We start from the raw sequence: 24,915 nt of genomic DNA on the forward strand, positions 1-24,915 counted from the left end.
CTCCTGTGTAAAGGGCCAGAACTCTGGAAAAGTATACTTGAAACTAGATGTTAACTCAGTGGAATTGATGAGATAATGGTTCTCTAGTTCACATATATCTAATATGATATGATAGAATTTCTGTAGTTTGATATAATGATATAATTACTCTAGATTGGCTTATACTCAGTACACTGTAATGATGTAATTGTAATAGGATATTTAGGGGCTAAGAGAACTAGGGACAAAGTGAAACTCAAATTCAGACTGGTTGAGATTGGCAGATTGGCAGACTGCAAATGGAGAATGGTTCAGACTGAGACTGGATCAGACTATGACAGATATAGACTGTGAAGGAGACAATAAAGACTTTGGACTCTATTCTCATCCATCCTTTATTCTTGTCCATCCTCGTGGTGAATATCCTGCTGAGACCAAGGTTCTTCTGGAGGACCTCCAGAAAGTTAGTCTGAATATTATGCTCCTGCATAATTCTCAATTCTTTCTCCAATTTTTCTATTCCACACACATACACATAGAGAGCCAGAACTCTGGAGAAGTATACTTGAAACAAGGTGTTAACTCAAAGGAATTTATGAGACAATGTTTATCTAGTTTACATATATACTTAGTACTTAGCATGGTGATGTAATAGTTGGAAAAGCTCACAATGGATTTTCAAAAATCAAGTAAGGGGGTATATAACCACCAGGATGGTGGGAGATGGAATGTCTCTCTTCCTGTCCTTGCTGGCTCTTATATACCTTATTGTAATTACATCATTACAGCATACTGATTATGTGTGAACTTAGAGAACAATTACATAACCATGCTAAGTACTAAGTATATATGTAACCTAGATAACCATTGTCTCATAAATTCCTCTGAGTTAACACCTTGTTTTCATCTTCCTTGTGGCTATAGTAACTTTCCATGGTCAGGGTTCTTTTTTGTTTCTTGCTCATTTTTAACCTATTTCAAGACTTTTAAAGTTGAGTTCTGCTCCCATCCTTGGGACAGAGTGCACTGAGCCAAATTTCTTATGCTGGGAGCTAGGGGCATGGTAACTGGTTTTCTATGCCTGGACTTCAGGTGCTTATGGCTTAATCACTGTGCTGGTGTGACCTAGCCTAATCATGCTTTGTTTTGTTGAGATTCTAGAGTTCACAATTAGCTTTTTGCACTGGGGTTGAAGAACTCACAGCTTGCCTATTCTGTCACTGTCATGCTGACCCAGGACTGAGGGGCCTCAATGGCTAATCTGTGCTGTGACTAAAAGCCTTCTGTTGGCTTTCTGAGACACCACTGTGCTGAACTGTGTTCCCCCTTTACCCAACTGAGACAGACCATTCTTGAAGTCCTTCTAAGTTATCTTAGGCTGTAAAATTGTTTCACTTCATCTTTTTGTGGGATCTGTTGCTCAGCAATCTGTTTAGAGGCCTGATTTAATGCTTTTTACAAGGGAAAACAGGGAGAGCTCAGGCAATCTCCTGGTTTTTCTCCACCATCTTGACCCTACCTACATACCATTTTAAGGCTTGCAAATTGCTTTCCAAATATTCAAATGTTCAAAATTGCTATTGTTGTGCTGTTATTAATTCCCATTTTACAATAAAAAATCAAATCTGAGAAAATGTAAGTAACTTGCCAGATTCAGACAAATAATAAATGTCTGAGATAGACAGGATTTGAACTCATTTATACATTTCAAATCCAACATTCTGACTACTGCAACACATAACTGCCTCTTAATTAGGACTCTAATAAACTTTTCTGAGTAGAAATAATAGACTGGATATATTTGTGTCTGCATTCAGTCTTCACCACTGTGAAACACTGCTCAGTTGTGCGAATCTTTGTTTGTTTGTTTGTTTGTTTTTGAACGCTTGGTGGAGACAGAGACAGATTAATTAAAGAAATTGTTACTTGAACAAAATTATTTATATTTAAAAACCTAATTATTTGAAACAGCCATAATTTGGACAAAACAAATTCCCACATCAATTATGTCTGAAAACCTATGTCTCTTCCTGTGTTTTAAGTTTGTTTCCTTTCTTTCAGGAGTTCAGTGATGTGTTCAATCTTCATTCTTTTGGGCTAATGGTTTGCCAGCATTTTAAAGCCTTTCAAAGTTATTTTTCTCCACAGTGTTATTGTTGTCATTCAGTTGTTTTTGTGTCCAAGTTTTGTGACCCTATTTGGAGTTTTGTTGGCAGAGATATATAGTAGTTTGCTGTTTCCTTCTTCAGCTCCTTTTATAGATAAGGAAACTAAGGCAGATGGGGGTGAAGTGACTTCTCAAAGTCGCATAGCTAGAGAGTGTCACAGGCCAGATTTGAACTCGGGGAGATGAATCTTCCTGACTCACAAACTGGCATTCTATGCACTATGGTACCACTTAGCTGCCTTTACAATGTTGTTACTATTGTTTAAATGGCTCAGTTTTCAGAGACTCCATTTTCTGGGATAAGTACTCACTATTTGACAAAAAAATTTCTGGGAAAATTGGAAAATAGTATGGCAGAAACTAGGCATTGACCAACGCCTAACACACTATATATCAAGATAAGATCAAAGTGGATTCATGATTTAGACATAAGGAGTGATATTAAAAGCAAATTAGAACAAGGGATAGTTTACATCTCAAATTTGTGGAGAAGGAAGGAATTTATTGCCATAGAAGAAGTAGAGAACGTTACAAAATGTAAAGTGGATAATTTTGCTTATATTAAAATAAAAAAGTTTTGTACAAAAAAAAATAATGCAAACAAGATTAGAAGGGAAGCAGAAAACTGGGGGGGGGGAAATTTGAATCTAAAGGTCCTGACAAAAACCTCACTTCTAAACTATATAGAGAATTGCCTCAAATTTGTGAGAAGATAAGTCAATCTCCAATCAATAAATGGTCAAAGATTATGAACAGCCAACTTTCAGATAAAGAAATTAAAACTATTTGTAGTCATATAAAAATTGATTTAAATCACTATTGATTAGAGAAATGAAAATTAAGACAACTCTGAGATATCACTATTCACCTCTGATTGGTTAAGATGACAGGAAAAGATAAAGATAAATGTTGAAGGGGATGTGGGCAGATGGGGACACTAATACATTGTTGGTGGAGTTGAGTACTGATCCAACTAATTTGGAGAACAATTTGGAATTATTGTGCATAACCTTTGATCCAGCACTATACTTACTGGACCTGTATCCTAAAGAGATCATAATAAATGGAAAAGGACCCACATGTTCAAAAATGTAGTAAGCCTTTTTGTAGTGGCAAAGAATTGTAAACTGAGTGGCTGTCCATCAGTTGGGGAATGGCTAAATGAGTTATGTTATATGAATATCATTGTTCTATAAGAAATGATTATCAGGATGATGTCAAAAAGGTTTGGAGAGACTTACATTAACTGATGCTAAGTGAAATGAGCAGCACTAAGAAAACACTATACACAGCAACAACAAGATTAAGTGATGATCAATTATGATGGACTTGGTTCTTTTCAACAGTGAGCTGATTCAGGCCAATTCCAATAGATTTGTGATGGAGAGAGTCATATACATCCAGAAACAGGACTATGGAGACAGAACGTACATCACAACATATTATTTTAACCTTTTTGGTTTTGTCTGCTTGCTTTTTTCTCAATTTTTCCCTTTTTGATCTAATTTTTCTTGTGCAGCATGATAAATGTAGAAATATGTATAAAATATTTATACATGTTTAATATATATTAGATTACCAGCAAGATACTTGTATAAATATGTATACATATATTGTATATAACATATACTTTAACATATTTAACATGTATGGGACTACCTGAGATCTAAGGGAGGCAGTGGAGGGAAGGAGGGGAAAAGTTGGAAAAATCTGAAAAAAATACTATCTTTGTATATATTTTGAAAATAAAAAGTTATTATTAAAAAAAAAACAAATGGTTCAGGTTTTACCCACTTCTCTCTGCATTAATCAATAAAAACCCCCACAATTTCCTCTGAAATGGTCTCTTAATTTTTAATGGAAAAATATCCTATTACATTTAGAGACCACATTTTGGTCAGTCATTTCCTAATAGGAACCCCCCTCAAGTTTTTAATTTGGAGAAAACCACAAAAAAGGATGCCCTGAGTATTTTTGTACATATTTCTTCTTTGATTTTATTATGGTACCAGGCCTGGGGTGAGGAGTTAGAAGAGTTAAAGGGATTACAGAATTTAGCAACTTTCTGAGCACAGTTCCAAATTGATAGTTGGATCAATTCACAGCTCCAAAGGTTTGAGTACCTTTGCAGGAGATCATAAGGTCTGCTAGGTCCTATATCAAGCAAGAAAGCCTGAGGCTGAGTCCAGCAACTGACCCCTTGTCTGGAGTCCTAAGACTAACCCAAACATGTCTGGAGTTTTTCTCTCACTAGGAACTTAAAAAAAATAGATAATCTTTATAAATGGCCTCAAACAAGGTGTGGGAGGAGAATGTTCACAAGCTCCAGGGCTGAAGGTAGCGTTGACTCCATTGAGATAAGAGATTGCTTATTATTGCAAATTAGGGAGTGATTATATCCATTATAATACAATTCTTCATTTTGTAAAAAGATTAATCACAAGTTTCTTTTTCTTTCTTGTTAGTGTGGAGTTTCAGAGATCTCATGGAAAAAGTACTGCCTAGAGAATCAGAGGACTTAGGTTCAAATTTTTACTAAGGCTTATTCCCTGTGAGAGCTTGGGCACCTCAGCTTCCTGGACCTTAGTTTCCTTAAACAACTCTTGATATATTTGGACTCTTGATACACAAGTTCAGTTGCTGGATCCATACTCAGGCTTCTTGCTTGATAAAGGACACTATAATTAATGTTAATTGATCATGATAATATTAATTATTACAATATTCCATTGCAATTGATCACAATATTATAATTAGGAATTAATTACATTAATATTTCTCAACATTGTAATATATTATATATAGTGTGATGTTATATATTATGTCATAATATATACTATCATATATGTATTATGATTATATATATATATACATTTATAATCTTCACAGGGATATGGACTAGCTCTTGGATTTCATTGGCATAGATAACTCACAGGTAAGGAAACTCTCTCCATCATTTCAAGTCAACTCCCTTTCTGCAAATTATATGTGACTTACCCAGGTCACAGGGCAGGATGCATCAGACTTGATTGACTTTCTACTAAAAATAGAGAGCTAACCTTTTAGCTAGAAAATCAGACAAGTCTAAAAGACCCTTCCTCTGTGACCTTGCTGGATTGTGTCATTATTAGTTCTAATACCTAGATTTCTGGGCATCATAGAGCAAATGCTGCTTCTGGCACTGGGGAGATGCAAGTAGGTAGAAAGAAGGATATATATAAAATCAGGGAATTTGGGTGATGCATACAGAACTGGCTTTATTAAACTCTGAAGTATACAAGACAGTTGTTATTAAAGTGTGTTCCTAGGATTACATGAGATCCTTTCAGGGGGTCCTCAAGGCCAAAAGATTTTTACAATAACATGAAGATATTTTAATTTCTGATGAGGGTAAATCGATAGATTTAACTTCACCAAAAGCTTTTGGTGAAGAGGGTGGACATTCTTCAATAATTAAGAGCTTTTCATTCCATGCAACTTAGATCTTATGAATATTTATTATAGGGACATTAATTTAAATATATTGCTCTTAAAAGGAGCCCCGAGGAGGGAAATATATGATACTTTCTCTGAACTTGGGCTTAGAGAAGTAGTTTTCAACTAGTATTGCTAGAGAAATTTTCTTCACCCTACTCCGTATCACAGATCTGAATGAACTGGTTTTTTTTTGTTTTTTTGTTTTTTTTTTTAATTATTATCCTTGTCTTAAAATTGATAGTGATTCCACTAGATGGTGCCACGGATCAAGCACCAGCACTGGAGCCAATAAGCTGTCTCTAAACACATATTGTGGTGACCCTGGACTAGTCTCATTGTTCTAAGAAGCTCTCAAAGTTGCCAAGGAGGTGATATCCATTTTGATAGGGGAGATTTCTTCATCTGGGAATTCCGATAAGGATAATAATGATATTTATCTCCCAGGACAGTTTAGAAGCTCAGATGAGATATTTGTCAAACTCCCAGTCTTAGTTTTTTCAACTATAAAGTAGGAATAAAATAGTAATTTGAAAACCAAGACTTAAAGACTAAAGTCCAGATACTTACTGACCATACTGAGCATAATGCCTTTCCAGCTATGTACTTATTCTCTCTGTCTCTCTCTCTCTCTCTCTCTCTCTCTCTCTCTCTCTCTCTGTCTCTGTCTCTGTCTCTGTCTCTGTCTCTCTCTCTCATTCCCCAAAACTTAAAGGACCCTCCTCTAAAATCTGAATTCTCCTGAGTGTTCATTTGAGCTTCTCTCCATAGATATACCCAGGAAAGATATTCTAGCTTGAAACCTGGGAAAAATTCTGTGAGTCACAGCTTTGAAATCTGCACTGGATGCCAGCTGAAAACTGAGGCTTTACAAAATCAAGTTGACAGATGAAGCTGGGGCTGCCCTGCTAGGCACAGACTCATCCATATTCCGAGTTAAAAGAAATATTGCATTTTTAAAGAGGAAAGAAACATATTTAAAAGATAAAGGAAGAAAGAAAAAAACTTTGCTGGTCATTAATTATGATAATAAAACACGGAGGAAAATTCACTTTAAAGGCATGTTAAAGCCCCGTAATCTTCAAAGGGATAGAGAGAGCCAGCTGCCCTGGGAAGGAAGAATATACCATTTCAAATCCAGGGAACACTATAAGGGTAAGGGGTTATAGTTGCCTATCAATGTAGCCCAAAAGAGGAAGAGACAAAACTTATGGGCAGTCTCAGGTCACATGGAAGAGAAGGATCTACTAGGGAGTGTCACTGAAGGTCTACTCACTCTCCTCTTTCTCCAGGTCTGTCTTCCATTTATCTACCATCCCATCTGAAATCTCCCTGGTACAGAAATGTGATTCATTTCTAGGCTCTAGAAAGGCCGACCACTTTCAGATTCACTTTTGACAATCATTGAAGAATTATTTCTTGTTTCCCTGTTTCCAGCTGGTGGGGATACAAAGCCCTATTCATCACACACTTCTTGTTTGATGGATAGACACTGAAAAAAAGACACAGAAAAGGTGAATTTAATGCAAATCTGCCAATAGGGGGCACCTCAGGGAAACTGATTATCTAGGTTAAGCAAGGGATGGAGCAGACAGTGAGGTTTAGATTAAAAGCACTAACTAATGAATCGCTCTTAGAGTCAGAGGCTGATATGTGATGCCTTCTACTTATGTGACACTTAGGAAAGGCTGAGTTTAGGTTGAAGATGTATTTCTGCTTAGGAGAAAGCCAGTGAGTCAATTCTAAAAACAAACATCTGTCCCTTTCCCCTGTTTCCCCTAGATGTTAGTGCCCTGGGACAGTACCCTGTATGCCTCATCTTTGTTATGCCTCTGTGTAGACTAAGATGAGTAAATATGAAAGGGAGAACATCCTACATGTGTGAGGAAAGGGGAAGAGGCTTCACTACCATGGATTTTATCAAGGGGGCCTCTATCCAGCATCCAGTTCTTTCACCTCTCTCCTGATAATATACTATCAAGGCTCATTGTATGTTTTTGAAAGCAACTTAGGTGATACAGTAGATAGAATTCTGAGCCTAGATATAGAAAGTCCTAAATTCAAATCCAGGTTTAGACACTTACTAGCTGTGTGATTCTAGAAAAATCACTTAAGCTCTGTTTGCTTTAGTTTCCTCAACTATAAAATTGGGATAGTTACAGAGCCAAGCTTTCAGGTTGTTGGGGGAATAAAATAAGATATTTGTAAACCTCTTAGTCTCAGCAGTCATCCAAACCTTTTCGTACTGGCTAAGAAATAGAGTAGTTGATCAGTGAAATAGATTAAGTTCACAAGATACACTAGTCAGTAATAACAATTACTATTACTATAGTAATCTAGTGTTTGATAAACTCAAAGACCTGAACTTCTGGGATAAGGACTCACTATTTGCCAAAAATTGCTCAGGAAATTGGATAATAGTGTGGCAAAGACAAGGCAATGAAAGACACCTAACAACCTATATAAAGATAAGGTCAAAATGGATTAGACCATAATAATAATTAGACATAATAATTTAGACATAAAAACTGATACTATAGGCAAATTAGAAGGACAAAGGATAGTCTACCTCTCAGATCTGTGGAGAAGGAAGGAATTTATGGCCAAAGAAAAATTATGAAAAGCAAAATGAATATTTTTTTATTATATCAAGTTAAAAGATTAGAAGAGAAACAGAAAACTGGGGGGAAATTAACAAGGATTTTGATAGAGGCCTCATTTCAAAAATATAGAGAGTTGATTCAGTTTCTAAGAATATAAGCCATTCTCCAAATTGATATAAATCAATTTGGATTAAAGGATATGAACAGACAATTTTCAGATGAAGAAATTTAAACCATTTTTAGTCATATGAAAAAAATGCTCTAAATCACTATTAGAGAAATGCAAATTATGACAATTCTGAAGTAACACTATACACCTCTCAGATTGACTAAGACAATAGGAAAAGATGATGACAAATGTTGGATGGGATGTGGAAAAGCTGGGACATTAATTCATTGTTGGTGGAGTTGTAAGCTGATCCAACTATTTTGGAAAATAATTTGGAACTATGCCTATGCTATCAAATTATGATACCCTTTGATCAAGCAATGTCTCCACTGGACCTGTATCCCAAAGAGATCATAAAAAAAGGGGAAAGAGCCACATGTGCAAAAATGTTTATGGCAGCCACTTTTATAGTGGCAAAGAATTGAAAACTGAATAGATGCCCATCAGTTGGGGAATGGCTGACTAAGTTATGGTATATGAATGTTATGGGATATTGTTCTATAAGAAACAACCAATAGGATGATTTCAGAGATGCCTGGAGAGACTTATATGAACTGATGCTAAGTGAGATAAGTAGAACCAAGAGATCATTGTATACAGCAACAATAAGATTATGTAACGATGAACTCTGATGGATGTGGCTTTTTTCAACAATGAGGTAATCTAGGCAAATTCCAATAGACTTGTGATGGAGAGAGCCATCTGCATCCAGAAAGAGGATTATGGGGACTGAATATAGATCACAACATAGTATTTTCACTTTTTTATTGTTGTTTGATTACTTTTTATTTTCTTTCTAATTTTCCCTTTTTTGGTCTGATTTTTCTGGTGCAACATGAAATTGTGGAAATACATAGAGAAGGACTGCACACATTTAAGATGTATTGTATAACTTGCTGTCTAGGGAAGGAGGTGGGGGAAAAAGAGGGGAGAAAAAATTTGTAGCACAAGATTTTGCAAGGGTGAATTTTGAAAACTACCTTTGCATACATTTTGAAAATAAAAAGCTATCATTAAAAAAGAAACCTCTCAGCCTCAGTTTCCTCAAATATAAAATGGGAATAATGATGGTATCAACCTTTCACCATTGTTGAGAGAATAAAACGAGACATTTGTAAACCTCTCAGCCATAGTTTCAACTGTGAAATGGGGATAATAATAAAACCTGTCTTTCAAGGTTTTGGGAAGATCAAATGAAATATTTGTAAAGCACTTAGCACAGTGCCCAGCTTGTAGTAAGTGCTAAATAAATAAAATATCTAAGTACTACAAAGAAAGAAGCAAATGAGTATATAAAGCCAGAAGTGATTAGAAGTATGTAAAGAAGAATCCATCTAGAGCAGAAGAGGTGCCTTCCAAAGCTTCTTAGTTTATCTTTTCTATACAATAGAAAAAAATCTAGATTTTGAATCAATCCAATTTGAGTAGAATCTTATCCTTGACACTTTCTAAATATGTGGTTGAGCTCTAACAACTCATTTTCCTGCTTTGGGCTTCAGTTCCCTCAACTAGCAGTGGAGGACTAGATGATTTCTAACACATAATCTTGTTGGAGTCTATGAGATCTGGCTTCCAATCCAGCTTCTCCATCTAAATCAGCACAGGCAACTCACTTTACCCTCATAAAGTTTAAGTCTCATCCTATCCAAAACAGGACCAATTGTGTTTAAAATTCCTTTCTATTTCTAAAGTCCTAAGAAGGGAATTTTGTGAAGAAGAAACATCTGACTTTTTTTGAAAAGAATTTAATTTGCCACAGCTTCTCCTATTTGAAATAAGAAAGTTAGACAATAAAGTATTGGATTTCATGATCTCAAGTCCTTTCTAGCTGAAAGATTCTGAGCCTAGATTGAGGTCAGGAAGAGAAGATATAAAAGAATGTGTATTTAAAATCTTTCTATTTCTAAAGTCCTTAGAAGGAGTTTTGCACAGAAGAAACATTTGGCTTTTTCTTAAAGAATTCAATTTACTTCATTTTCTCCTTTTTAAAATAATGTTAGACAGTAAAATGTTGGATTTCATGATGTCACGTTCTTATTAGCTGAAAGATAGGTTAAAGCCTATGTTGAAGTCAGGAAGAGGTACAAAAAGATGGAGACATAAATAGGCATAGCATTCTTGGGGGATAGGACATGGTGAATAGACCTTTTCATCTTAACTGAAGAATTGGATTCCTAAAGTTGAGGATTTGTGCAAAAATTAGAAAAGTAGCCTGGGACTAAAGTATAGAGATCTCCAAAGTCCAAACTAAGGCATGCAACATAGAAGGAAAAAAAAACATTAGATTAGGATTCAGATCCTAAGATTATAGGTTTGGATATGGGAGATTTCTACCTCAGAGGTAATCCAACTATTTTTTATGACAACTGAAGAAACTAAAGCACAAAGAGTAATTTGTTCTTTTAAGCAGAAGAGCCAAAATTGGAATCTAGGACTTCTGACCCTGGAAGTGAGATGGCCCAGTGGAGAAAGTGCTAGATTTGAAGTCGGGAATCCTGTCATAATTACCAGTAGAGGGATCCTAAGTAAGCACCCTATTCTCTCAGCCTTGATTTCTTATCTGAAAAATGGTGGTAACAGCAACACACAGTGGAGTGAATGACATGAACATGAGATAATTCATACAAAGTATTTTGTAATCTCTGAAGTATTTTATATACAAATCAATACTCATACTACTGTACAACACTACTTCCCCCCCCCCCAAAAAAGGGCTGAGTTTGACTTTGTTAACTTGACTTTGTTAATTACCATCTTTAGGATCTGGGGTTAGTTGCAACCTCTCTGAGTCCATGGTTTCTCATCTATAAAATGAGAACAGAGAATTAGCCTAGATGATTCCTGAGATTCCAGCTTGTGCTTGGTCTATGATCTTGTGATTTGGGTGCTTGGCTCTCTCTGCTCCTTTCTACTTGTACGATCTTGGGCAAAATCCATTCCTTCTCTGGACTTATTTTTTAATCAACAAAATGAATTTTAGTACTAGAAATGACCATGGAGATCATTTTAATTGACATCCTGTGATCCTGGTCTCTAGGCTTATACAACTGAAGTTGAAAAAGCTGTGACAGGTCATATAATTGGAATGTCCCTCCTTTTACAGATAAAGAAATTGAGGCTTAGAGAAAGTAAACGATTTGACTAAAGTCATACAGATAGTGGGTATCAAAGATAGGATTTGAATTCTGATCCTCTGACTTTAGATTCAGGTTTCTTTCCATTTATTCAGGAAAGCTCTAGTTTCAAATCTATCTTATAGAAGAACAAGAACTTAAGAAGGGTGGATGGCTGATAAGTGTGTTCTTCCTTTGTCCACTATCCTGTTTATCACAAGTTGTCATAAGAAACTGCTTTCAGGGAATAGCCCCACACCCCCATTCCCACTCTCAGCCTACCCTCTCCAAGAATATATGCCTTCCCCAGGGAGTTCACACACCTTGATCCACTTAAGCTCCAAAATTCTGGACCGGAGATTGCAGGAACCTTCCCTCACACATGGAAAATTTCAGCTTCAGTCTGAATCCCTTAGATTTAGAGTTCTCCATCTCTTGCCTTGTGGTTCATATGTTCCCTCTTCCCTTTTCCATTTCTTGGCTCTCCAAGTCTATATTTTTCTACCTCCTGAACTATTATTGGTGCCTGGTGTAAATTTAGGGACAATAAAATCATCAAAGGGGCTGATACCTGAATAATAAGCTAGGGAGTTTTGTGAAACTTCAAGGAAACATCCTGACAAGGAGGGTGGGAGACCCTGAGGTAGGCAGAGAATAGGTACAGTTCCTTCCCTGAAGAATCTTTCAATCAGGTTCCACACCTGGGATTGTTTAGGTTTCATCTGGTGTGGAGTCAGGGATGCAATAGCAATAATAATACAGGAGAAAGAACATATCTTTCCACTCTTGCTTAGCCATAATTCACATAATTTCTTTGGGAATCTTACTCCTTTCTAAAGTTTTGCGGTTTAATGTGGAATACCCTTGCATGGGAACCAAGGTGAGGATAGAGAATTGATAGTGCTGTCCATGCTGCACAGTGGATAGGACCTGGAGCCTAGAAAAGCCAACTCGGAATTTTGTAGCAGATGCTTTATAGCTGTGAGATTCCTCTAAAGAGGTTACTCTTTGTACCTCAGTTTCCTCATCTGCCAAATGGAGAGGATGATTACAGTTTCCACTTTACAGGATTGCTATGAAGATCAAATGAAAAAATCTACCAAGTAGTTGTCAAATCTCAATGACTATGAAAAGTCTTTTCTTAAATGCTCTGAATGAGGTTTTGAGCTAAATGGGAGAACACAATCTTTGCTCTCAAAAATCTCTCATTTTAATGGAGGAAGGACAATACAAAAGAGGGAAATGAAAAGTGGAAGAGGAGAAGAAGATATTTTTGCAGGAGCATGATAGTCTAATGAGTCAGAATCAATGCTGGAAGGGAAAATAAGAAATATCCAGCTTAATCCATCCCCAAGAGAGGCTCTTGGAAGAAACACCAATGGGACAAGGGTCATGGCAGTTTTTTTTTTTTTTTTTTTTTTTTTTTTTTTTTTTTTTTTTTTTTTGGTGAGGCAATTGGGGTTAAGTGACTTGCCCAGGGTCACACAGCTAGGAAGTGTCAAATGTCTGCGGACAGATTTGAACTCGAGGTCCTCCTGACTTCAGGGCTAGTGCTCTATCCACTGCACCACCTAACTGCCTCGGGTCATAGCATTTTAGAATGACATTCAGGGTTGGAAGGTTATTGAGTTGTGGTGGAGAAGAGAGAGAAGAGAATACAAAAATACAAATGGAATGCCACCTTTAAACATAATATGTTATTAGCTGGTATAGCAAAAACATGAAATGGTTAAATCAAGGGGAAAAACAAACAGGGTACTTGTAAAAGTCAAAGGAAATTACAAACCAAAAGGATTTTACAGACTTTAATATTATACAAATGCTAAAGATCTTTGTAGCCAAAGAATCTATGACATACACATAAAAGGTCTGGAATTGGAATGACTTTCTGCTGCTTCCAAGGTAGGAGATGGTGTTTTAGAAGTGCCTTAGCCAAGAATTTTGGCATCTGCAATTACCCAAGGGGGAATGATAAAATTGTCACCAATGGAACTAGTACAAAGACATTAGGGTACCCTTACACCCATGTGTCTCCCTTTCCTTTATCACAAAACTATTACAAAGGGTTTCAAGTAGGGGATGGGATGGAGATTGGAGAAAGTCTTATAGAAGATGAAACATTTAACCTGTGATCTAAAGTATAGAGGGCTGAAACTATTGAGTCAATGCACTGAGGTCAGGCTTGCCGAGCACATGAGACCAACTACTGATTGGACAATACTCTATGGGCATATGCTTGGAAAATGGTCTTTTCCGCTATCTGTACTGGCTCAGTGATTGGTGTATACAAAGGATTGTAGGAGGGACTAGGGGGTGGAGTAAGACGAGCCAGAGTCACACTCTTGCCGGTAGGGAGAGGGAAGGTGGTCACGGAGATTCTGCTTCTATTCTGTTCAATCCTGCATCTAAGACCAAGAATAAAGACTGAGGACTCTTGCTTATCCTGACTCCGGCTGATGCGCAGTCATCATATAAAGGAAGAGAAGGATTTTAAGAACATGTCAGACCTTAGCCTCTGTTCATTTTTCCTTTAAAAAAGTAGAAGGTCCTGGCTTGATGAATCAAAAGTAGGTAGTACCTAGAATACAGGGGAGAGGCTTATAGTGGATCACAATAATTTTGAACATATGCATGTAAATAAGGATTGAACCTGTGATTTTATCAGCATAAAGAACATCATCTTTAAAGAATATAAAGGAAACACATCACCAATAGCACTGGGCACCTTCTATACATATACAAGATATGTGTGAGAAGTGGACTGCCTGGGAAAGATGCATATAGACATATGGGATGTCTAAATGTGTAGAGACGTGACGTGAGGGGAAATATGCATAGAAATCTCTGGCTCTTTGCCTGCTCTTCTCCAAGGGAAACTTTGAGTAATTTATTTTCTTCCATTATACGTAAGAATCAATAAGCATTTATTAAGTGCCTACTATGTGTCAGACACTGTGTTAAATGATAGGAATACAAAGAAAGGCAAAAGACAATCCCTGTCCTCAAGGAGCTCACAGTCTAATAGGGAAAGTAAAATATAAAAAAGCTAAATGAGCTAAGATTATGAGTGTGGGGAGGTGAGGGCACCAGGGCAGGGGGTTACTGCGGAGTAACCCAAAAAGAATATGTCCTCAGAGAAAAAAGATTATTGGACTAGGATAATATCTAACCACTCCCTCTGTCAAATAAATAGAGATGGTCTAAAGTTATTATTTTAAGGTTATTCTCCTTCATTATTCTCCCTCAAAGAAAAAAGTATCCCAAACTTGCACTTAGTAGTTTGGCCCTTTCTCACCAAATCAGTGAATAATGAGTAAATCCATTTGCCCAAGCATAGAACAAAATAAAAACAAAAATTAGAGAAATTCTATAGAGTATGCAAGAAAATACAGAGTAAATGATGACCCTCTTTCTGGGAGTAAGATCTGAGCTCAATCAAGCCCTGATCTCACTCAAGACAAAACTCCCTGAGGTATGTAGGGAGACAAGCTGGAAAGCAGAGACATGTTGAGGCACTGGCTTATTCTATATATCTATTACTTCCAAGTTCTTTCTTTCCTCTATTCTTCTGACTCTGTCCCAAAGAAAATCTGGAATTGTTTATGTTCTCTCTAAAAAGCAGGAATGAAAAATGTTTCTCTTCTCCTAAGCTCTCATACCAATTCTGACTCACACACAGTCACAGAAGGTTGTATAATCATTCTGTCTATCAACTGGGAGTCATTAAAAATATTCTAGGCTTGTCTACAAATCTGTATTCTTAATGTGTGTTTAAACTTTATGGTTTCAAAATTGCAGTGAGACTTTTGGGACATCCTATCTTTTGAGCAAGACAATTAACTTCATTGAATTATACAATTAGTATATGTCAGAGTTAAGATATGAATCCAAGTCTTGTGGCTTCAAGGACAGCTCTCAACACATTACACTATGTAATATGTTGTAAACTGAGAAGAAACAGGAGCACCAACTAATTAACAATTCCAACATAGTGAGAAACCAAACCAAACCAGTTCCTCACCTCAAGAAATTTATTTTCTAAAATTTGTTTTCATATGTAAACGTGTGTCCATATAAGACAAGTAAAAATCAAAGTAATCTTGAAAGGCTGAGTGTAGTCTCTTTCTTGATGCAATAACTAGCTCATAACTCCACTGACTGTAAATTAATATTAATTAGTAAGCCAGACTTTATTAAATTTTAAAAAGAAGTATTTACCATGGCACTATAGTAAGAACAATTAGTATGAAAGACCCTCACCCCAACTCTGCCAAAGTCTATGACATAACTATCCATCAGTATATAGAGAGTTCAGGGAGAAGTGGGTTCAACCTTAGAGCATGTGTCAAAGGCATTAATTGTAATGTTTTCTCCAAAATGTAATGTTCTCTTTCAGTTTCTTTAGAGTCTCTGGGAGCAGCCTTCATTTCAGTTCAGTCATCACCACAAGTACAGGCAGGTGTTAAAAGTCCAAATCCTTTATTGTCTCTTTCCAAGCCTCTTCTCCTTTCCTGGGGCCCACTTAGCTTTCTTATAGTCTAGATCCTTTATTTCTCCTTCCTGATGCTGGGCAGCTTTCTGGAGAGTCTTTCAGTCTGGCCTTGGTCTTAGTGGGGAAGTGCAGGAGTCCAGACCAGCCACCAGGAAGATCAAAGATCGAGTTGAATTTCTCCCCTTGGTTCTGAGAGCTTAAGCTTCTGCCACCAGTCCTTTGCCTTCTTTCTGAATTCTCTCTGAATCTCCCTGGCTGAGGCTTCTAGCTTATATGCTCCACACTGAATACAAACCAATCATTATATTACTAGGAAACCATTATTTGTTGTAGGATTAAGTCAATGCTAAATTAGATTTAACCATTATCTCCTCAATTCCACTTAGTATCTTGTAAGCATCCTTTGTTTCAAGTTCAGAGTTCTGGCCCATAATAATTAATTCAGTTCCTGGGAGTTCCTTGGGGGGGGGGGAGGATCCAAAAGATGCTTCTGGTAGGTATGATATAGCTTCCTGCTAGGTTCTTTTTAAGATCTTGAAACTGCCTTTTCTTTCTGGATTGTCTTTTGCACCCCATGCAAATGCTGCCACCAGTCATAGTTATTTCTAAGATATTCCTGATCCTCTAATGTTTGGATCATTCAAAGAGAAGGATAGGAAGGTGAAAACAAAAGTTCTATTCCTTCATAAACCTCCAAATTGATTGATTCTCTCTTAGGGGTTTCACTGGCACTGCCCTCTCCTCAAAACTGGCAGACACTGACAAATGTTGGGTTCCCAAACTGGCTGGATAATATGATGTGACAAGTCATAATTAATTTAATTCATTTGATTCAATGAGATGTTTTATACATGATAGATGTATTGGAGCTAGAACATTTTGCTAGGGTTTTTGTTTGTTTTGTTTGTTTGTTTGTTTGTTTGTTTGTTTGTTTTTGCTGAAGCAATTGGGGCTAAGTGAGGAACATAGCTAGGAAGTATTAAGTGTCTGAAGTTGGATTTGAACTCAAGTCCTCCTGACATCAGGGCCTGTGCTCTATCTACTGTGCCATCTACCTACCCCTTGCTAGTTGTTTTAAGTGAGATACAATGATTAACTAAATCACTATTTTTACAAAACAAAATATGCTAATAATGATAAGAAGTAGGATTTATTTGAAAAAAGGGTAGAAGTAGCAATCATTAATCTCACACAAAATTAAAGCCAAAATAAATTTAGCAGAAGAGAAAAATAAGGAAACTATACTATATGTCAGTCATATTAACAAATATTGTTTCAGGTGATTTAAAATAACTAGATAATATTAGGTTGAAATATTGTTGTGATGTGAAAAATGATGAGAATGATGGTGGATTTAGAAAAATATGGAAAGACTTGGGCTTATGAAGAATTATTTGCCCACCTTCAGAGAAACAAAGGACAAACAAGTGTAATAAAGTCTTACATAGATGTATACGCATATGTATAGATCATAGATATCTATATATATGTATAATGTGTATATATGTATGTATATGTGAATATATGTGTATATAAACCTATATATCTATGCATGTGTATATATATATATCTGTGCTTAATGGTAGATTTCTTGGGGGGGGAGAGGAAATAGAAAAAAAAAAGAATAAAGTAAAAAAATGCACAGAAAAGAACAAAAGAGAACTCATAAGGAAGCAAAGACAAGATGGATAGCTCTGAACACAATGTGTGGTATTTATCATATAAGCTTTCTTGAAATGGAAATTTATTGTCTTATATTTTGAATACTCTTGCAATCTTTTTTTTCATTTTTTTCTTTCATATATATTTGTATATATAAAAAGAAAAGAAGCTCTGAGAGCCAGATCATTTACTATTTAGTTATGCTAAGTGTTGTGAATAGTCCATGGAACATAGTAGGTGCTTACTAAAAGCTTATTGATTCAACCTAATCTGTACCTTTTTACCTTAACAAATTTCTTATACTTTAACTCTTTCCATGCACTTTATAAAATCAGTTACACTGATCTCCTTGAAATCCTCCAGATTATATTCCATTTTCTTTCTCCATGTCTAGAATGCTCTGCCCCTTCACCTCTGCATTTTAGTTTCCTTGGTTTATTTCAAGATTAAACTTAAATCTCACCTTATGCAAAAGACCTTTCTTGGTCCCACCAGCTGCTAATGTCTTCCTTTCTAAGACCACTTTTCATCTATTCTGTATAAATCTTGTACATATCTACATATTTATATAGTATCTTCCTCATTAATACTTGACAATATCTACACATTTACATAGTATCTTCCTCATTAATACGTGACATTAAACTAACCTCTCTAAGAGTAGGAATTTTCTTTTTTTTTCTTTGTAATCTCAGTGATTAGCTCAGGGCCTGGCACATGGAGACACTTAAACATTTGTTCTATGTAAAAAAAAAAAAAACACACACACACACACATTTCCAAAGAGTTTTCTTTCTTTGGAATTCTGAGACACTGACCTATCCCTAAACTTTCCCCAACAATACTGACCTTTTTCTCTGACCATTCTTCATTTGGCCTTCAAAGATGCCATAGGGGAATCCATTTCACAAATTTAGACCTGCTTATTCAGGAATCAAAACTGTAGGCCACCACCCGTGAAATGGAAAGATATATGCTTGGCATAAAAGGGTGGTAGTCTTGTTGCCTAATAATTTCAATCATGTCCAACTGTTCATGAACCCATTTGATGTTTTTTTGGCAAAGACATTGGAATGGTTTGCCATTTCTTTTTCCAACTTATTTTACAGAGGGTGAAAGTGAACTGGGTTAAGTGACTTGCTCAGGTCGTTGATTAATAAGTGTCTGGTGCCAAATTTGAACTCAGGAAGATAAGCATGTTGCTAAAAGATAACCATAAGATCCCAAAGCTGAACAGGTGCATCTGTAACTTGATCAACAATCAAACAGTATCACCCATATATTGTGAAAAGACTTACAAGCAAATAAACAGTCTTGTTGGGTAAGTGGTTTACTATGGAGGATTTAGAGAAAGATTAGTACAAGAGTTACACATGGTACATAGCAGTGGATGGATCGCCATCTTTGTAGTTAGATGAAACCGCAACATCCAGGAGATAAAAGACTCTTTCAAGTATTAATGACTTAACAAGTGTGTGAAGGTCTTAGAAGTCTAGATCTGTTGAACCAGTTTGAAGGTGGACTTTTTAATTCCTGTTAACATTTTAACATGCTGGTTGACTTTCTAAAAATTATCATTCTGACCCTTTAGGTAAAAATCATAGAGGCTCCTGGATAAAAACCACAATGATTGAATATTTGTTTTTCCTTCTTTATAACCAACAAAAAACATTCAATTCAAATAAGACATCACAGCAACTATGAAGGGACTTCTGTATGAGAGTTTTTAGAAATCTGTAAGATTACAAAAAATATTTTGACTCCTCTGTCCTCATAATTTGTCATCCACACAGGCTCAGTTTGCAGTCTTCAGAGACTTACAATCAAACATAAATACCAAAGGGTTTCATTATCTAATAAGGTTCAATAGCTATTTCAACAAATTTATTCAAAATTTGGCTATAACTTAAGGAGACTCAACTAGAAATGAAGGGAACATGAATTTTTTTTAATTGACTTACAATTGTTTTTTTCAGTAATTTATCCAATGGGTTTTTTTTATTGGAGTGGCTTATAGAAATAAAATATTTTAAATGTAATTTTGTTAGATGGAAGAATATCTATGGCTTGTGTACTAACAAAAAAAGACAGCTACCAAGGCAGTACTCATTTTCAGCTTTAATTCTATACCAAACTATTTAAGAGATACTTTACAAACAAAATAATTCATTTGGAAAACAAAGTATCTAAATATAAAAGACAAAAAGAAAAAAGGTAAGAAGAAAATGAATGCTATTTCCATATCTTAAACTATAATTAAAACCATAGTCATTGAAACCATTAGGTTTTGTTTAAAAAATAAAATGTAGAGGCAGCTAGATGGCACAATGGATAGAGCACTGTAGTAAGGAGGATGTGAATTCAAATCTGACCTCAGATACTTAGCACTTATTGTTATGGGCCAGAACTCTGTACTTGAAACAAAGATTCTTACAAGGTGTTAAGTCAGTGGAATTGATAAGACAATGGTTATCCAGTTTAGCATGGTGATTCTAGTTCAGTATGATTAAATTCATCTTACAACAAGTAATGGTTCTCTAGTGATATAATGATTGACTTATACTCAGTATACTGCATATAAACTGGGATAAACTCAGCCAGAGCCAGAGACAGAGACTCAGACGGCTTGGAGACAGACTCAGAAGGGAACTAGAATAGACTTGGAGAAGACAGAGGACTGGGAGGCCATAACTCAGCTTCCAGAGCCAAAGAGAGACTCTCATTCCATCTCCCACCTTTGTGGTGGCTAGAGGCTGGAGCACAAGCTCCCATACTGAGACAGATTTCAAGACAGAGACCATTGTGGTGGTCCTCCTGCCTCCCCCACAGAAACCAAGACACAATCTGGAGGGCCTCAAGAAAGCTAGCTTGGGGTGCCAGGCAAGGAAACTAGACTGTGAAGGAGATAATAAAGAATTTGGACTTTATCCCTGGCTATTTTCCTGGTGATTATTCTGCTGAAATGAAGGCTGGTCCAGAGACCACCAGAAAACCAACCAGAACACTACAACTTATAATATAAAGTAACTCTGAGCAAGTCACTTTAACCCCAACTGCCTCACCAAAAATAAATAAAAATAAAATGTAGACCAGTGGAGTATACTAGATAAAAAAAAAAAAGTAATGGAACCATCCCACTGTTCAATAAACCAAAAAGGAAAAATTGCTTAGGAAAACTAAAAAAATTGTCTGGTTCAGACCAATATCTTAAACAAATTTTGCTGCTGTTTGGTTGAAACAACTGAAACATATCAGATTCTTTATGACCCTATTTGAGCTTTTTTGGCTAAAGGTGCTGCAGTAGTTTGCCATTTCTTTTTCCAGCTCGTTTTACAGATGAGAACACTAAAGCAAATAAGGTTAAGTAACTTGCTCAGGGTCACTCAGCTGTATCTAATGGTGAATCTGAAATCAGTCAGTCTTTTTGACTCCAGGCTTGCCACTCAACAATTCTAAAATCATTTACTACAATAAACTTAGAATTATTATGTGATCTAAACATGAATGAGCATATCATTTAAAAAATAGATTATATGATAATCTATGATATGAGAAAGCCATACTCAAAAGAATTAAAATATTAACAACCACTTGAAAGAATGATCCAAAATACTGATTAAAGAAGTGAAAATAAAAATGATCTTGAAATTTTACCTCCCACTCAGAAAATGAATAAAAATTACAGAAAAAAACCAGTACTATGTCTTTTTGATGACTGCAGCTTTATAATAAGAGTTTTAGGTCTGGTACTGCTAGGCCACTGTTCTTTTTTTGTTGTTGTTGTTCCCATTAATTCCCTTAATTTTCTTGCCCTTTTTTTCTTCAAGATGAATTTTGATATTGTTTCTATAGATCAAGCTAATAATTTTTTTGGCAGTTCGATTGGCTAGGCATTGAACAAGTAGACCAATTTAGTGAATTTTTATTTTTATTATATTAGTTCGGCCTATCTATGAACAGTTGATTTTTCCACTTGTTTAGATCTCACTTTATTTGCATGAAAAGTGTTTTGTAATTGTTTCATGAAGTTCATATAATAACTGTTTGTGACATGTAAAATCTAGAAAATTTCTGATAAGAGTTTTAAGACTGCAAATTGATTGTTATCACTTAACTTCTTTTTTAAAGACACCTCCTGAGAAATCTACTTTCTAATTTTTTTTTTATTTCTTTCAAACTTCCCTAACAACCTGGCCAAATTCTTGACCCCATTCTCTTACTTGGCGGTGTCATGTTTCCAATGCCCTTACTTAGAACTCATTAACTTCTAACCACCAAATAACAAAACAAACAAAAAATTCAAAGCACCTGAATTTCTCCATTTCTTATTTCAGAAAAGTTTCTCAAGTTTTTCATAATCTCTCTGTGTGTATAAATTTAGTAGAACATAAACTAACATCACATAAAATAAATAGGAGGTGTTAATACAAAATAACAATTCAAAGCTCACTTGAAGGGACAGAAATAATTTAAAGTCAGGGTAAAGAAATTCTCCACCTAAAATAAACTTGTTGGAATTTAGGAAAAAACCCTACTTTCCAAGTTAGTAAATTTTTTTAAATTTTAATTTTTTATTGTTTTCTTTTTCTGATTATACATGTATATTACTTTTTAAATACACATTTCTTATGAATCATATTGGGAGAGAAAAATCAGAACAAAAGGGAAATTACACGAGACAGAGAAAAAGCAGAAGGAAAAGGAAAAAGTGAACATGTTTTGTCTTGATATACATGCATTTTTCAGACTTCTCTCTCTGGATGCAAATGGTATTTTCTATCCAAACTTTCCTGGATTGCCTTGGATCACTAAACCGCTCAGAAGAACCAAGTCTTTTATAGCTGTCCATTTCACAATCTTGTTGTTACAGTGTATGACATATTCATGGTACTATTTGTTTCGTTCAACCTCAGTTTGTATAACTCTTTCCAGGTCTTTTTAAAAGTCATCTTGTCATCATTTTTTTTATAGAAAATAATTTTCCTTTACTTTCATGTACTGATGATCATCTACTCACTTTCCAATGCTTTGTTACCACAAAAAGCTTTGCTACAAATACAGCTTCGTGGTTTGATCTGATTGAAGGACAAATACTTCTGGGGCAGAGGCTAAGGAAACCACACACACAAAAAAATAACTCCTGGGGTCAGCTTTGGAGACTTCAGAATGTACTTGAGGAACGTTTGCCTGAAGGCCAAAGTGTAGATTGGACAGATGACCAGGGAAAGATTGCAGGACCCTTTAGTTGCACATGGTTAAGGTGAGATGAGCAAATCTGGTCCTTGACTGTGACTGTAGGTGAGAAAGGGCGATTTTATGCTGGATGTGGTCCAAGAGAAAACTGCTGGTTGTGGTCACTTTCTGAGTTCCTGATTTGCTTTGCAAGGTGGAGGGATGAGCTGAAGCTTGCAGCCTCTCCAGATTAAAGGGAACACCTGGAGACTGAGCTTCTGAACGCAATTCAGAAAGGAGAAGCTTTATTCAAACTCATGATTAGAATTTGATTATAACAATAAACTGATAAAAATAAAATAAAATATAAATAAATAAATATATATAAATATAAATAAACTGATAAAAATAAAATAAAATATAAGTAAATGAGCACGCAAAGGAAAAACAGAACCATACATAACTATGCAGATCGGGGTTTATATTCAGAGGAACATAGGTTTAAAAAAAAAAAAAAGAATACCTCACTCCTCCTCTTCTTTCGCGCCTTCCGCAGGGCTCGAGCGCTAGCGTGTCCGAGGCCCCTGGCCAGGTGTCCGTAAACTAACTGCCTGTGAGAGGGTCTCTAGGGCTTCAGGGTCCGGACCTATGCGGTAGGACGACCGCGGCAGAGGCCGGCGCTCCTGCAGGAGCAACCATTAGGGGAGAATGCAGAAATCAGAAAGTCTTGGAAGCCTGATGATGAGAAACCAAATAACAAACACCAAGAACGGCATCGAGTTCCAAGTAAAACACAGTGTTTTACTCCTCCACCAATTTACATCATCCACCAATTCTCCAAATATTGGAAAAAAAAAAAAAACCTCACCCTCGGGGGCAGCTAGATGGTGCAGTGGATAGAACACCAGCCCTAAAGTCAGGTGGACCTGAGTCCAAATTTGATCTCAGACCCTTAACACTTCCTAGCTTTGTGACCGTAGACAAGTCACTTAACTCCAATTGCCTCGGGGCGGGGGGGGAACCTCACTTTCGGCTAAGTGATAAAGAATCCTAAAACTCTTGACCGGTTCAGTGAGCAGCCACGTCTCTTCTGCTTTTGCTGCTACTCACTCTAAAGAAGATATTCCTTGCAGGTGGGTAAAAGAGTAAAAAAGGTTACAGGGACTGCCTTTCTGAAACTGATCCATTTGATCCTCTTCTTATTACTTTAGCAGAGGGTCTGAGAGACTAAACACCCATATACATGAAGGTTTTAAAGAATTAGTTGAATTTAAAGAAGGTTGAAGATGCTGCAGAAAAAACCGTGCCATTGTTATCCAGGCTGATTCCTGTCTTGAAAGCAGCTCTGACTCATTCAGATGGCGAAGTGTTTGAAAGGGGCTTGAGTGCTTTACTACACTTGAGTAGTGACCTTGAGCCTTCTCTAAATGATCACCTGCTTACATGCCATTCGTTGATCTTTTGCTTCCAAGTCTTTCCAAAAGACTAATGGATAAGAGATCCAAAGAGCTTTCACCCGTGCTTTACAAAAGCTAGAACCCCATGATGGAAGGGGCAGTCTTATTTATGATTATCAAAGCTAAGATTGCAACCTATTGTTCCATCTCCTCTTAAAGCAAAGGAATGAGAAAATGATTTGACTAAATGGTGAGAGATTTCAGAAGCCTGTGGCGAACAGCATAGGATCCCATTAGAATAAGGTTCCTTTTCTTAATCTCAACTCCTGATTACCTATTTTCATGATAAAATTTAGCCTACGGAAGGGATATCATGAAATCACGGGAAAACCGCATTTGTCATCTTGGGGAAATAAAAAATAATCGAAAACAACTGAAAGGATTTCTATAGTGCAAATATGGGGTTTATCCTGTTTTTTCCCCTGCTATATTGATTTGTATTAAGAATCACAGTTTTGGTTACAGTTTCTGCTTTTATGTTTTAGTTAGAATATCACTTAAGTCATTCCACTAGTTTTTCCTAATTACTCTGCCCTACGTCTAAAAATCCTACAAAGTCTTAGAAATTCTAAGAATTAAACTATTTAGTAACTTACCGATAACTTATTGCTTATAAATAGGGATTTT

At 36.1% G+C, this 24,915-nt stretch overlaps 1 pseudogene; it reads left to right on the forward strand.

The window, feature by feature from the left end:
• Positions 1 to 22,910: 22,910 nt before the first annotated feature.
• On the forward strand, positions 22,911 to 24,445 carry LOC111719277 (annotated as a pseudogene).
• Positions 24,446 to 24,915: the final 470 nt, after the last annotated feature.

This window comes from Sarcophilus harrisii, chromosome 1, assembly GCF_902635505.1.
Source record: "Sarcophilus harrisii chromosome 1, mSarHar1.11, whole genome shotgun sequence".
NCBI classification, from domain to species: domain Eukaryota; kingdom Metazoa; phylum Chordata; class Mammalia; order Dasyuromorphia; family Dasyuridae; genus Sarcophilus; species Sarcophilus harrisii.